A 12,326-nucleotide genomic window follows, 5' to 3' on the forward strand; every position below is an offset into this window, starting at 1 on the left:
TTAATCACGTGATAAGGGACTCGGGGTTCCTAACAGAAACCAACTCGCACACACCTGGACCGGCTATCCCCGACTACATCACCATAACAACACTCTTCTTATAAATATTAAATTTATTCAAGTTAATTACCAATAATTAGGCGGAAATTATTCGTTTCTCCTGGGCATCGTGTTGGGCAAAGACAGTAAAGATATTTTTTATAATGATGTCAGAGTGTAATCTAAATGATCCGACGAATAATTCGTAAAACGGCAGGGTTGGCTGATTTTAATTAATTTGATTTAAATCGAGTGATTGTTTTAAAAATTATTGATTTAAATCACACAATGTATTTCAATAGAGGAATAAAAAATGGCAAAAAATACATAGAAAATCTGAGCAAACTAAAATAATTAGTAATGAAATTTAATTAAAGATTAGCAAACTGATAAAAGTAAGATATTTGTTAATTATATAAAAATCAGTAAATTCAATAAAATAAAAAAAATTCGATTTAAAGTAAAAAAATCGATTGATTTAATTTTTATTAAAAAAATCAGAAAAGTGCCAACCCTGAAAATCGACAAAAGTTTTTTTTGCATAAGCTAATGCAATTGGGCACTGCAGACGGATTTCTATAGCATACTACAATTAAGACCAATCAAATATTTTTCTTTACTATTTACATCGGTTGACTCTTCTACGTAATGTCTTAACGAGCTGTTTACGGACTTTGTTATAGAGCAACAAATAAACCAATCGACCACTATTATAAATAATTCATTTTATCGCTTTGGACTGATATTTTATAGGCGATTTGGGTCGTAGTAGATCGCTACCTTTGTAAATAAATATTTTAGCGCAAAGAGCATAGGGGTTTCTTGACCCAAAAACTAATAACTGTATCGTTGATTTCAACGTTATATACGCTATCCATTTTACTCTGGCGCCAGCCAAAAAACAAATTCCGGGGGAACACCCTTTCGCATTAGGAGTAAAGCGAGGGGGTGCAAATCATGTTTATTGTTTACCCATATTTCCTGTTATCTGATTCGGGCAACGTTCCTTCGGGGATAGGGGGCGCGCGGATAAGGGCTTGCTTAAATGGCGGAAATATTTACGCGTGTATCGGCTTTTCTATACCGTATTGTTTTCCGTCCCATTTCGTCATCTTAGGGAACCAGTTTGTATATTTTCTCCCTTTTACTGGGTAATGTATCCGGGCTATTTATAAACGGTAAGCCTTATCGTCCTGATACGCAAACCGTCAAACGTTAATGATATCATTATAAATGCATTTGAGAATGGCACATTTTACAACCCTTTCTTGCCTTCTACGAAATTTTGGCGGTTTCTCGAAGAATATTCGCCCTCTTCGTAACGAGGTCGTTTACGACGAAAAACATCTGTCCGATGGAATTAATTTCTTTTTTTTTAATAATATTTGCCATACCTCGTTTTATACAATATTTCGGTTTATTTTTAACGCGTCTTTATTGTAAAAGAGGTCGTTATTTTAGCCGGGCTATATTATGTTAACGTACAGAACATTTATTAAAGAGTTGAAGCCCGTACAATTAAACGGGAAGACGCAACGTCTACCCCACTTTATTAATTTGCACTATACGTGAATGATTTGCCTTTTTTAACACTCAATCACGACGTAATTAAGGCTCTCGATGCACGTTTTTTTTCACTTCATTGTTATACCTGTATATCTGTAGATAAAATATTGTTTGCATTGTGAAAAAATTGAATATTTTTCTGGGAATCGTTATCGTAGGTGATAAATTTCAGTATAATTTAGATTAAGTTGACAGTTAAATGCTGAACGCAACCCCAGCAACTTTCGAACTATATTTATTTACCTGGGATTCGCCGTTGAAGTCATAGGTATGAATCATTTTGATAATATGGCTGTTCCTTGATTATTAGAACACCCGATCACAGGGTTCATACAGACCTGGAAAACCTTCAAAACCTGGAAATATCAGGGAATTGGAATATCGACAGAAAAGTCAGGGAAATATCAGGGTAATTCCAATTTTTAAGTAAAAATCAGGGAATCAGGGAAATTTATGAGGGTTCAGAAAGTTTTCCCTAATGAATACAAATTTGCATCAATAAGTTTTTCTTATTTAAATAAATAAATTGTGAATTTTAAAACCGTTTTAAGTCTCTTTTAATTTAGTTTTTTCACAATGTGCTTCTCTTCACTTCTTTCTTATTAAAGATTTGACTTTATTTCTTCTTTTATATTATAACATTGAACCCATTGAACTTAAATGACAATCATCAAATAAGTTTCTATGAAATCTTAGTTTTATTTTATCTTGCACGTGGAAAAATCAGGGAAATATTCGTGTGAAAACCTGGAAATATCAGGGAAATCGGGTTGCCAATAGCTGTATGAAACCTGTAATCTGTGGCTTTCGCTTTACAAAGATTAAAAATGATTAAATCATGATTAACTTTTTATTAGGACATCCTGTAACATATTGAGGTGCCGTTATCAAAATATCTTAATGTAGCAAATTCTGGCCTAATTTTATTTAATTATGAAAATGTACAAAAATAGTTAAAGCAAACTGAATTAGAACTACTAATTTCAATGCGGAGAAAAATTATTACAAGTACTAATTTCAATGCAGAGAAAAATTATTACAAGTACTAATTTCAATGCAGAGAAAAATTATTGCAAGTACTAATTTCAATGCAGAGAAAAATTATTACAAGTACTAATTTCAATGCAGAGAAAAATTATTACAAGTACTAATTTCAATGCAGAGAAAAATTATTACAAGTACTAATTTCAATGCAGAGAAAAATTATTACAAGTACTAATTAAATAGTTAAAATGTATAAAAATAAAAAAATCCGTTGAAATGAAAATAATCAGATTTAAATCAAATTAAGAAATTTCTAAACAACAACGCTTTTTCCATATCTCGTATTTTTTAATGATAAGCCGTTGAGCTATACAAATTAAATGCATTCGATACAGGACGACAGCAATGTAATAAATCTCTATCGAGTAAGACTATTTAGATAACAAGAAGCCGTCGTATTAAGATCCTACATCAAAAATGAGCGCTGTTGTATTTCAAGTCCATCTCGATCTGTATAGGCCGCTGCGGCTTTAACAAGTTTTTATTAAATTTATCGTCTACTTCAAACTGCCAGAGTTCAATACTCTCATTATGTTCGCTCTATTATCGGTTTATTGTCGAGCCAGCCGCGAAAACATTTAAATCTACGAACAATATTTACCGTTTCCCCTGAGCCTGGCCCCCTCCCCGTTGGGGTGTCTTAAATGAAATATATATATGGGAGAGAAATGTTGCGGACTACACCCTCAGGTTAGCCGGTTTTCTATGGGGCCCTTTCGAAAAATTAAGAGAAAAAAATCCCGCCTAATTCGGGGATTTTCTATCAGCTTGGCGCTGTGGAAGGGGGTGCGCTATCTATACCTTCTTTTTAAAAGTACTGTTACCACGCGTAAGCATTCTTTAAAATTTGTATAATGTTGGCGTTATAATGGCGTTCCTTTACGCCATATATTTTCTGAAAAAAAACAACTCCTTTTGTAACTTGACAAGCTAAAATGTTTAATAAAATACCGCTAAATATTCTTTATTTCGAGTAAAGCCCGAGCCGGAATTGTATAGCTACAAATTCTCGACCGTCTCGAGTTATTTATCTTATATTAGTCGAATTTTCGCGTTTAATAGACCCAGACGGTATAATATACTTCGTATGTAAATTTGTACTTTAATCTCGAGAGAAAAACAGTTTGAAGTTCAGAGACAACTTCAAAGATAAGCCAAAATTGGAGAACTTTCTCACCGTTTTCCGTTTTCACGCGATTATACGGCTTAAAACAAAAATATTTTTTTTTACAAATTAACAGTATTGTTAAATGAAATTATAATTTTATCTTTGTTACTTGTTAAATACATTAAAATTAAAAAAGTTACAATAGTTACTCGACCATGCTGAAAGGTTATTGACCTTCAGTACTGATTCGGTTCACAATTGGTCTTAGAAAAATGTCAGTTTTATCATGGACCAAGAATCTAAGGGGACTCACTGTTCCCGATATTTTGACACGGTAGGCGTGGCCTAAATTGGAAGGGTTACTGACAGGGTTCCGAGGTGGAAAAACACAGGTGGTCAATTTAGTGGGCAATAAATATTTATACCACAGAAAATTATAAAATATTAATAAATAAATATTTCAACCCAGAAATTTCAGATTTGGGCAACTTAAGGGAGATATACATGTATATGCATAGGAAAGGTCAGATTCTAAGTTCAGTGTAAACTAAGACATTATTGCAATAAACTTCTTAAAAATTTAATTCCAATTACTTTTTTAGCTTTTTAAATGCAATTTTCCTTTATCAGCCACTATTTGCCACTTTTTGTCAATTTTCCACTACTTGCCACTATTTGTCAATTTTCCACTATTTGCCATTTTTTGTCAATTTTCCACTACTTGCCACTTTTTGTCAATTTTCCACTATTTGCCATTTTTTGTCAATTTTCCACTACTTCCCACTTTTTGTCAATTTTCCACTATTTGCCATTTTTTGTCAATTTTCCACTGCTTGCCACTTTTTGTCAATTTTCCACTACTTGCCACTATTTGCCACTGGCTTGAACTTTTCTCCTAAAAGGTGGCTTTTTAGGAAAACCAAGTTATTTGGGTACGCCAACCGCTTTGAAGCGCCTCAAGAATTCTGCTCAACTATCACTACGAGAGTCTCAGTCAGGGGGGCTTAGGCGACCGTACGTGCGAAAAAGTTCGGTTAGGCGTAGTTCATTATTTTTTTAAGTTTATAAAAGAAGTAGATTCCAGTGAATTTGATTTAAATTAAAACCACAGCCATATGCGGCTTACTGGTTATTTTTACTTAACACAATGGTTAATAACCATTACTTAATTTTTAAAGTACCAATTTCAAAAATAAAAGGAGACATCCCGAAGTGTAACCCAGCGATTTTGCTCAAACTCAGGGGATTGGTACACTTGAAAAATCCTAAAGGGAATTTATTCAATAGGCAACCGTTTTGCCATGGCAACGAAAAATGTTTTTGACAACAGCAAATGGAAATTTTCCCATGATACATGAAGGTCTACCAATCCCCCGAGTTTGAACCAAATCGGTGGGTTACACTTCGGGATGTCTCCATGGTAGTAAGCCTAATCATTTAACCGACAACAAAATTGTACGTGAACGCTCCACGAAACTACTCCGGAAATCGACTTCAGCGACGCCAAGTTTGTCCATATTGAACTAAAAGTTTCCGTGATTTTTTACGCGTGCTTTTTAAAGCCAGAACAATGAGTCCCCTTAGATTCTTTGTCCATGGTTTTATTAATCTGTATGGTTATTTTGTAGTTTCAATAGTGGCAAATACATTTATTGGCTTCAAAATTACTAAATGAATAAGATAATTTCTATAATATCCGACACACGCTCACAAGGAGACTACCCGAAGTGTAACCCACCGATTTTGTTCAAACTCGGGGGTTTGGTAGACCTTCATGTAACTTGAAAAATCCTAAAGGGATTTTATTCAATGGGCAACGGTTTTGCCATGGCAACGAAATTTATTTTTGACAACAGATAATCTAAATTTTCCCATTGAAAATAACATGGGATTTTAACCGATTCCAAGGGTCCCCCCCTGTGAAACATTTTACAAAATTGAAATAAAAATAAAATACCAAAATTATAAAAAAATTGATAAAAATTGACGAAAAAAATGTAAATTGGTCACATTTTTATCAATTTTTTAAATTTTTTTTCACAGGGAAATCGGTCAAAATCCAATGTTATTCTATGTTGTCAAAAACATTTTTCGTTGCCATGGAAAACCCGTTGCCCATTGAATAAAATCCCTTTAGGATTTTTCAAGTTACATGAAGATCTACCAATCCCCCGAGTTTGAACAAAATCGGTGTGTAACACCTCGGGTAGTCTCCTTGTTAATAGACGGTAAAATAAATGGGGGTGGAATTTTAAACCGTCATTGCCACTTAAAAACTGGACACTAGCCAGGGAGGGAACACCGGATTGGTTGGTATTGGAGCATGCGCAGAGGCCAATTTTTAACTTTCGCCGAGTAACAAATATCTAAATCGTGATTCTTCGTAGAGCACGTGGCGCCATCTAAGTAAACTGACCTTTATATTTCGGGAATAAAAGCTAGACAAAATGGTTGTTTAACTGTAAATTTACCTATAACTTGAATTCTTTAAATTAAAATACAAATTATTAACTGAGATCAATCGTAATGACGTGAAAAACGATTGAAATGATTTCAGTGACAATTAAAGTCGCGAAGCGGAGAGGCTGGCAGCCATGCTGTCACGAAACGTTTCCCCTTTTTTCGTACCCCCAAATTCAAAAACCCTTCAGAGGCTGGGAAGCCGTTGGAATTTATTTTACCGTCTATTATGTCAAAAAGCAGATAAAGTTGGTATTTTGACGTCATACCCAAGCGTGACCTCGGTGAACTACGACGTCAGTTTAGTCTTCACTTTATTATAAAAAGTACCATCCTAATAGTTATTTTCAAGCCGATAGATGGCGTTGTGATTATTGAAACTCGTTTATTACGAGATTGTAGCAGTTGCGTAGCCAGGATTTTGTTTCGGGGCGGGACGCAATTGAAAAAAATTACATACAACATACATTTCGGGGACCTGTGCCCCTGTGCCCCCTGGCTACGCTTTTGAATTGAAGTGTCTTTTGTTTAAACAGTGACGTTGCTCTGACGTCATCATAACATCTTCAATCCCACGGTTTGCGCTCAGCCCAACTGCAGCGCGTTCGCTAATTGGGACCCGAAATCACGCCCGAATCGGAATTCTCAGTGGGTCACCAGCTCTCGAAGTAATATTTCGTAAAGTTTCCTTTTAGGAATGCAAATTCAATTGATTGGCTCTCACGCCCTTGTAGCTATAATCGGATTATAAAACACCTTGCATTAAAATTTCCCACTCTAACCCGCTTCGAGTCCGTTGCGAAAAGAATTGGAGGGGAGGGGGGGGGGTGTGTGCCATCTTTTGAGAAAAAATAAATGTTTCGCAGAAGCCGCCTTCGTTGTGGGTGGCGGCTAAACTAGGTGTTTTTCGATTTTTTCAAAAGAAAACTGAACTCGGCCCTTTCTCTTATTTTTCGTATTTGGGGGAAGGAGCATTTTTGTAGCGAAGCTTAATTAGGCGAACCGAAAATGGGACATCGGTTCGAGGCGCGGAATGCACTCGCGCTTTCCTTCCCGAAACAATCGCCTTTATTAGAACGATCTGTTCAGATTAAAGAGAATCTCAGGAGATGCGCCCATTTCTCACGCCTGCCCAATTACAGGTTGTAGCCTCTTACGTGTGAAGTTACTTAAATGTTTTGTCCTCTAACCTACATCCTGGTTGGGTACATAGGCTTCACCTTTAATAAGACGTGTTCGGAATATCACCAGATTCTAACCACTTGTATCTACGATCATTTTATAGTATATTTTTGGTATAGTATAATTTTTATGTATAAATAATTAAGAAATTTCGATAGGTTTCGTATAAAAGTTTCGTGAGTTGTTAATTTTCCGGAATATTTTTCAGAAACTTTTCCGAATTGCGGAACATTTTAAACAGATTTTTTTATTCTAGATTACTCTAGACTTCTAGAGGTTTAGTTTTACTTTTGGATATGAAAAAATTAGCCGAAAAATCCTCGAAATTTCAATTTGCGAACAATATTAGTGGTTAGCACTTTCGCCTCGCAGCAAGAAGAGCCGGGTTCAATCCCAGCTTGTGGCACTGGGTTATTACTCGGAGCCACTCCTTCCGCGTTGAGTTTGCAGAAGTTATCTCCCAACTGGTTAAAGTGGTTTTCCCACTAGTTCTTCGGTTTCCTCTTTCCATAAAAACTTGTAGAGGTTAACAGTAATAGTTAGTGTAGGGAGCTGTGGGTTCGCGTGCCTTGAAGGGCTTGCCACCACCCTCCTACGCATTGTAACCCGGCCACCAGTTTAAATGCATTAAAAGTCGCTCGATGACTTGGGCCTAAGGCGTAGCTGATTATTATTATTAAAAAAAAATAATATTAGAATAAAAAAAAATTGGACTTACAAATCTATAATTTTTATTAAGCTATTAAGAATCGTTCACAAAAGAGTCAATAAAATTTCAAAAGATATTCAGGGTCTTGACATTTTTCATTTTGAAAATAAGATAAAAATTGTGTCTTAAATTTATAAGAATATCTTTACGCAGGGTGACCACAGTTCCTATATTTCCTATTTTTTCCTATAATTTAACGTTTTCCCTTTTTTTACTATAATTTAACGTCTTTCCTTTTTCTCCTATAATTTCATTAAATTTCCTATAATACCCTATACTTTAACTCAAACGTCTGAAGAAATTAAAATAGTTGATATTTTACCTTAGAAGTCTTCATATTGTCCTAGGTTTTAAAGATGCTTATTTCCAACACCGTTTGCCGATAGTTTTCGACCATTTCTATCGGTTATCAACTTTATTTTGAATGTTATTCCCCCTTTAAATAATTTTGACAACTGTTTTCTCTTATTGTATCATTAATTTTCTCCTATTTCTCCCCCCCCCCCCAATTTTCTTCCTATATATTTTCCTATATTTCACTGATAAATTTCCTATAATTCCTTTAAAGGAATTAAAAATATTATGTAGTCACCCTGTTTACGGAAATAAAAATTATTCCAAAAAATTATTCAAGAAATAATTGGCCAGTAATTAAAATTGAATTATTTTTAACATTTACCAGATATTTAAAGAAAAACCAAGTTACTGCGTTGTTTATTTGAATTTAATTTATTATATTTTATGGGCAGAAAGTATTACAGTAACATTATACAACGCGACCAAATAAAAATAAAACATATTCAGAATATTTCGTAAGGCCAAAAGATTTTTCTCCCAATATAAACACAATATATTTTTAATTTATCCAAAACCATTTTAAATGAAGCCTCCCTAATAGATCGGTACTAAAACATTTCGTACATTCGCCACCTTTCATCGTATTAAAGTATTAAACCTATAGCGGGATATCAAATTCAAACGTATATGGGAGCCCTAAAACTACGCCTTTTAAAAATATCGATTTTCGGTGACACACCATATGGTTCGGGGCTGTTGTGGCTATAAAATTTATATGTTGATCCAGCTGGTTAAGCTTATAAAAATTCTCAAACTACATGTAGATGTAGGCTGTTCAAAATAAGAAAAAAAATTACGGGTTAAGGTACGCTGGGGAAATATTAAGAAAAGTTTCGCAAAAAATCGACGAAAAGAAGACCGCAATTTTCCGTGCTATACATAACACGCGAATTCGGCTTTATCATATGGAATTAAAACCCCCGCATCATTTTTTGCGAGTCAGACATCTTTGGGTGCATACCCCCCCCCCTTCTTTGTTAAACGCGATAACGTCGGTGGACCCCCCCGTTCAGCGTTGGCAAAGGCTTCCAAATTATTTTTGTCATTCGTGTTTCCCCCCCCGACCCGCAGTGAGTCATCCCTGCCATCTGTATTTCGGTTCAATAGATTCTAATATCGATTCGACGCCGCTGGTGGATACGTGCTTAGCTTTAAAGTCTTTGCCCAGCTGCGCCGTCTGTCGTTCAATTTTATTATTACTCTCACGTAATTACTAATTTAGCTTGTAATTATCTAAGAAAATGATATAGATTTTTTTAACAATTCTCTATTTTTTTTGGTCTTTGCAGATACGATGTAATTATAAGGCGGAAATGTTCGACAACCTTGGACTTTCGACCAACTTAATGATTTGAAAGGTAAGGATGCTTTTGAATTATTAAATTTGTGCCTGTTAAAACGACTAAATGCGTTCGTTCGAAGTTGTTTCCTCGTAAAACAAAATCCTAATATGTCGCCAGAGTGCGCCTTGTCGGTACTTTCATCTTGAGGCTAATCGATAAGCTTTGAGTGGCGCCATCTATGTACGGAAAATTCAACAAATCAATTTGACGCGGGCTCGTTCGTTATTTCTAGATTTAATCAATTTAAATCGTGTTTTGTTTATCTCGCCCCATTATCGAAACGCTGACTGTTTGGTGAGAATAACGTAAATTAAAAAAAAATTGTTGATAATACATATAAATATAAGCGTATATACTTTTTGCGAATAATAATATTGTCGATATTGTAGACTAGATTCAATCAATTTCCCAAAATAGCCACGAACGAGATTTAATCGTATCTAATAAACTTGAAAGGAAAAATAAAAAAATCGATTCGGTTAATCGCGCGTTCACGCCATCTATCGAGAAAATAATGAACTTAAAAAAGTTACCGGTTGCGGTCGAATCCTATACTCGGTACACGAATCAATTATTAAATTTTCTTTACGTTTTAATTAAATTGATTGACAACGTGATATCGGATAATTGAGGTCGATTAGCGCCATCTAGAGAGAGAGAAAGGGTGCGAGAAGTGGAAAAACCCGACTCGATAAATGACGTGCAACCAAATCGTGCGGTTCTCTGTGATAGTAGAGGTTACGAAATCCATTTTGTAGGTTTTTTGGTGCGGCTAATTTGGATGACCGCGCGTATACAGCGTGTAGATTTAGTCCTGAGCGACGTGACATCCGGGCAGCGTTGCCAGACGTATGATAATTATCGTACACGTCAATAATCTCGAGCTTATTTTTAGGACGTACGATATTTTAATGGCGTACTATACAATTCACATTTTTCGATAATTCAGCTTGCGCCTACGATAATGTACCATCATTTTTTAAATTGGCTGAAAACCAGTTAAAACTGTTACTTTTAAACATGAGTTTTCAATCGGTCGAACTTTAAGTATTATTAAATATTTTGATTTCACAAGTTTAACGTCAATATTTCACACAAAAATCAAATTTATCGTCAGTTTTCAGGCGTACGATAAGGTTTTTTTTCTGAAATCGAAAATTTTTGGCTCTGGCACGATAATTAGAGTTTCAGGAACTGGCAACGCTGCATCCGGGGTAAAGGAGTAGTCCACGACGCCGGCACATTTCGCCCAACAGTCACGTGGCTCGAATATTCATTTGGGGTGTGGCAGCACCATCATGCTTTGAATGAACGATTAATAGGCTACAAAATGGGGAAGGGGGTATGGACTATACAATTCCATTGTGCGATTGCCAGCTGCCAGACATTAAAAGCGGGGAGCCGCTCCTATTAAACGTTGAATTGATTAATCGGACTAATCCTTTTACTTTCTGTTTTCTTGGACAGACGCGACCTTTTCGTTTCTTCATTTTCTCCTCTTTTTCAACGCGCGCTTAATGCCTTTTTTAGTTTATTATAACTTTTTATCGGAAATAATGTAACGTTTCCCGATACACGCCTAATCGAACTTCCAACTTGTCACCGCGAATATTGATCGATGCCTTATTGATACTGGTTTTTTGTACGGTTAATCTTATTGCTTATATATATTTAGCGTTAGCCTTACCCTTTTTTTTCAATTATTTGTACCGATATATAGGCAATGTATTTCATTGTTATCCGATTCCAAACATTCGGACTCGTAACGATTTCTATTATCACTCGAATCAATGGATTTTTTTATGGAAATCGTACGTTATGGTTGATTTAGACCAGAAGTTGATAATATTTTCTTTAAGAGAGAAGTAACCACCTAAGGCATAAAATTTACCCTTACTCAGCGGCTCTACCAGCGTTGCTAGTTCCAGAGCCAAATATTTATAGATCTCAGGAAAAAATATCGTATGTCTGAAAACTGGCTGTAGATTTGAATTTTGTGTTAAATACTGACGTTTAACTTGTGAAATCAAAATTTTTAATGTCACTTAACGTTCGGCCGATTGAAAACTTATGTTCCAAAGTCGCAGTTTTAACTGGTTTTCAGCCATTTAAAAAACTTTTCGTACGTTATCGTACGCTTGAGTTTAATTATCGTAAAATGCGTACTATAGTACGCCATTGAAAATATCGTACGTCCCAGAATAATCGAAGTGTATGATAATTATCGTACGTCTAGAAACACTTGGCTCTACGCGGATTTCAGTGAGCGCCAATTTCTTAGTATTTAATTTGCCTGAACGATATAAAATGTATGATATTACATTTCGTATATACTTATAAACCACATTAGAATATATTTCGTCCCGGACTATTTTTTTTAAATATCAGAAGCAGTGTCGCACCTAGAAATGAATTAAAGGGGGGGGGGGTAGAGGCTGGTGAATTTATGATAGAAAACAAGATGTCAAGGACATTTAACTACACCCAATCCCCCCGATGTTATAGCTATAGTTTAAAT

General features: G+C 35.3%; 1 protein-coding gene across 2 annotated transcripts in view; it reads left to right on the top strand.

The window, feature by feature from the left end:
* LOC149947480 (tyrosine-protein phosphatase Lar-like) overlaps positions 1-12,326 on the top strand; it is an 88,420-nt gene that overhangs the window by 21,294 nt on the left and 54,800 nt on the right. For both annotated transcript variants that reach the window (XM_090172923.1, XM_090172925.1), the window contains exon 2: positions 9,755-9,823. The gene's annotated coding sequence lies outside the window, so the exon portion shown is untranslated. The remainder of the gene's footprint in view (positions 1-9,754; positions 9,824-12,326) is intronic.

This window comes from Leiobunum rupestre, chromosome 4 (genome assembly GCF_980474605.1).
Source record: "Leiobunum rupestre chromosome 4, qqLeiRupe1.1.hap1, whole genome shotgun sequence".
Lineage (NCBI taxonomy): Eukaryota > Metazoa > Arthropoda > Arachnida > Opiliones > Sclerosomatidae > Leiobunum > Leiobunum rupestre.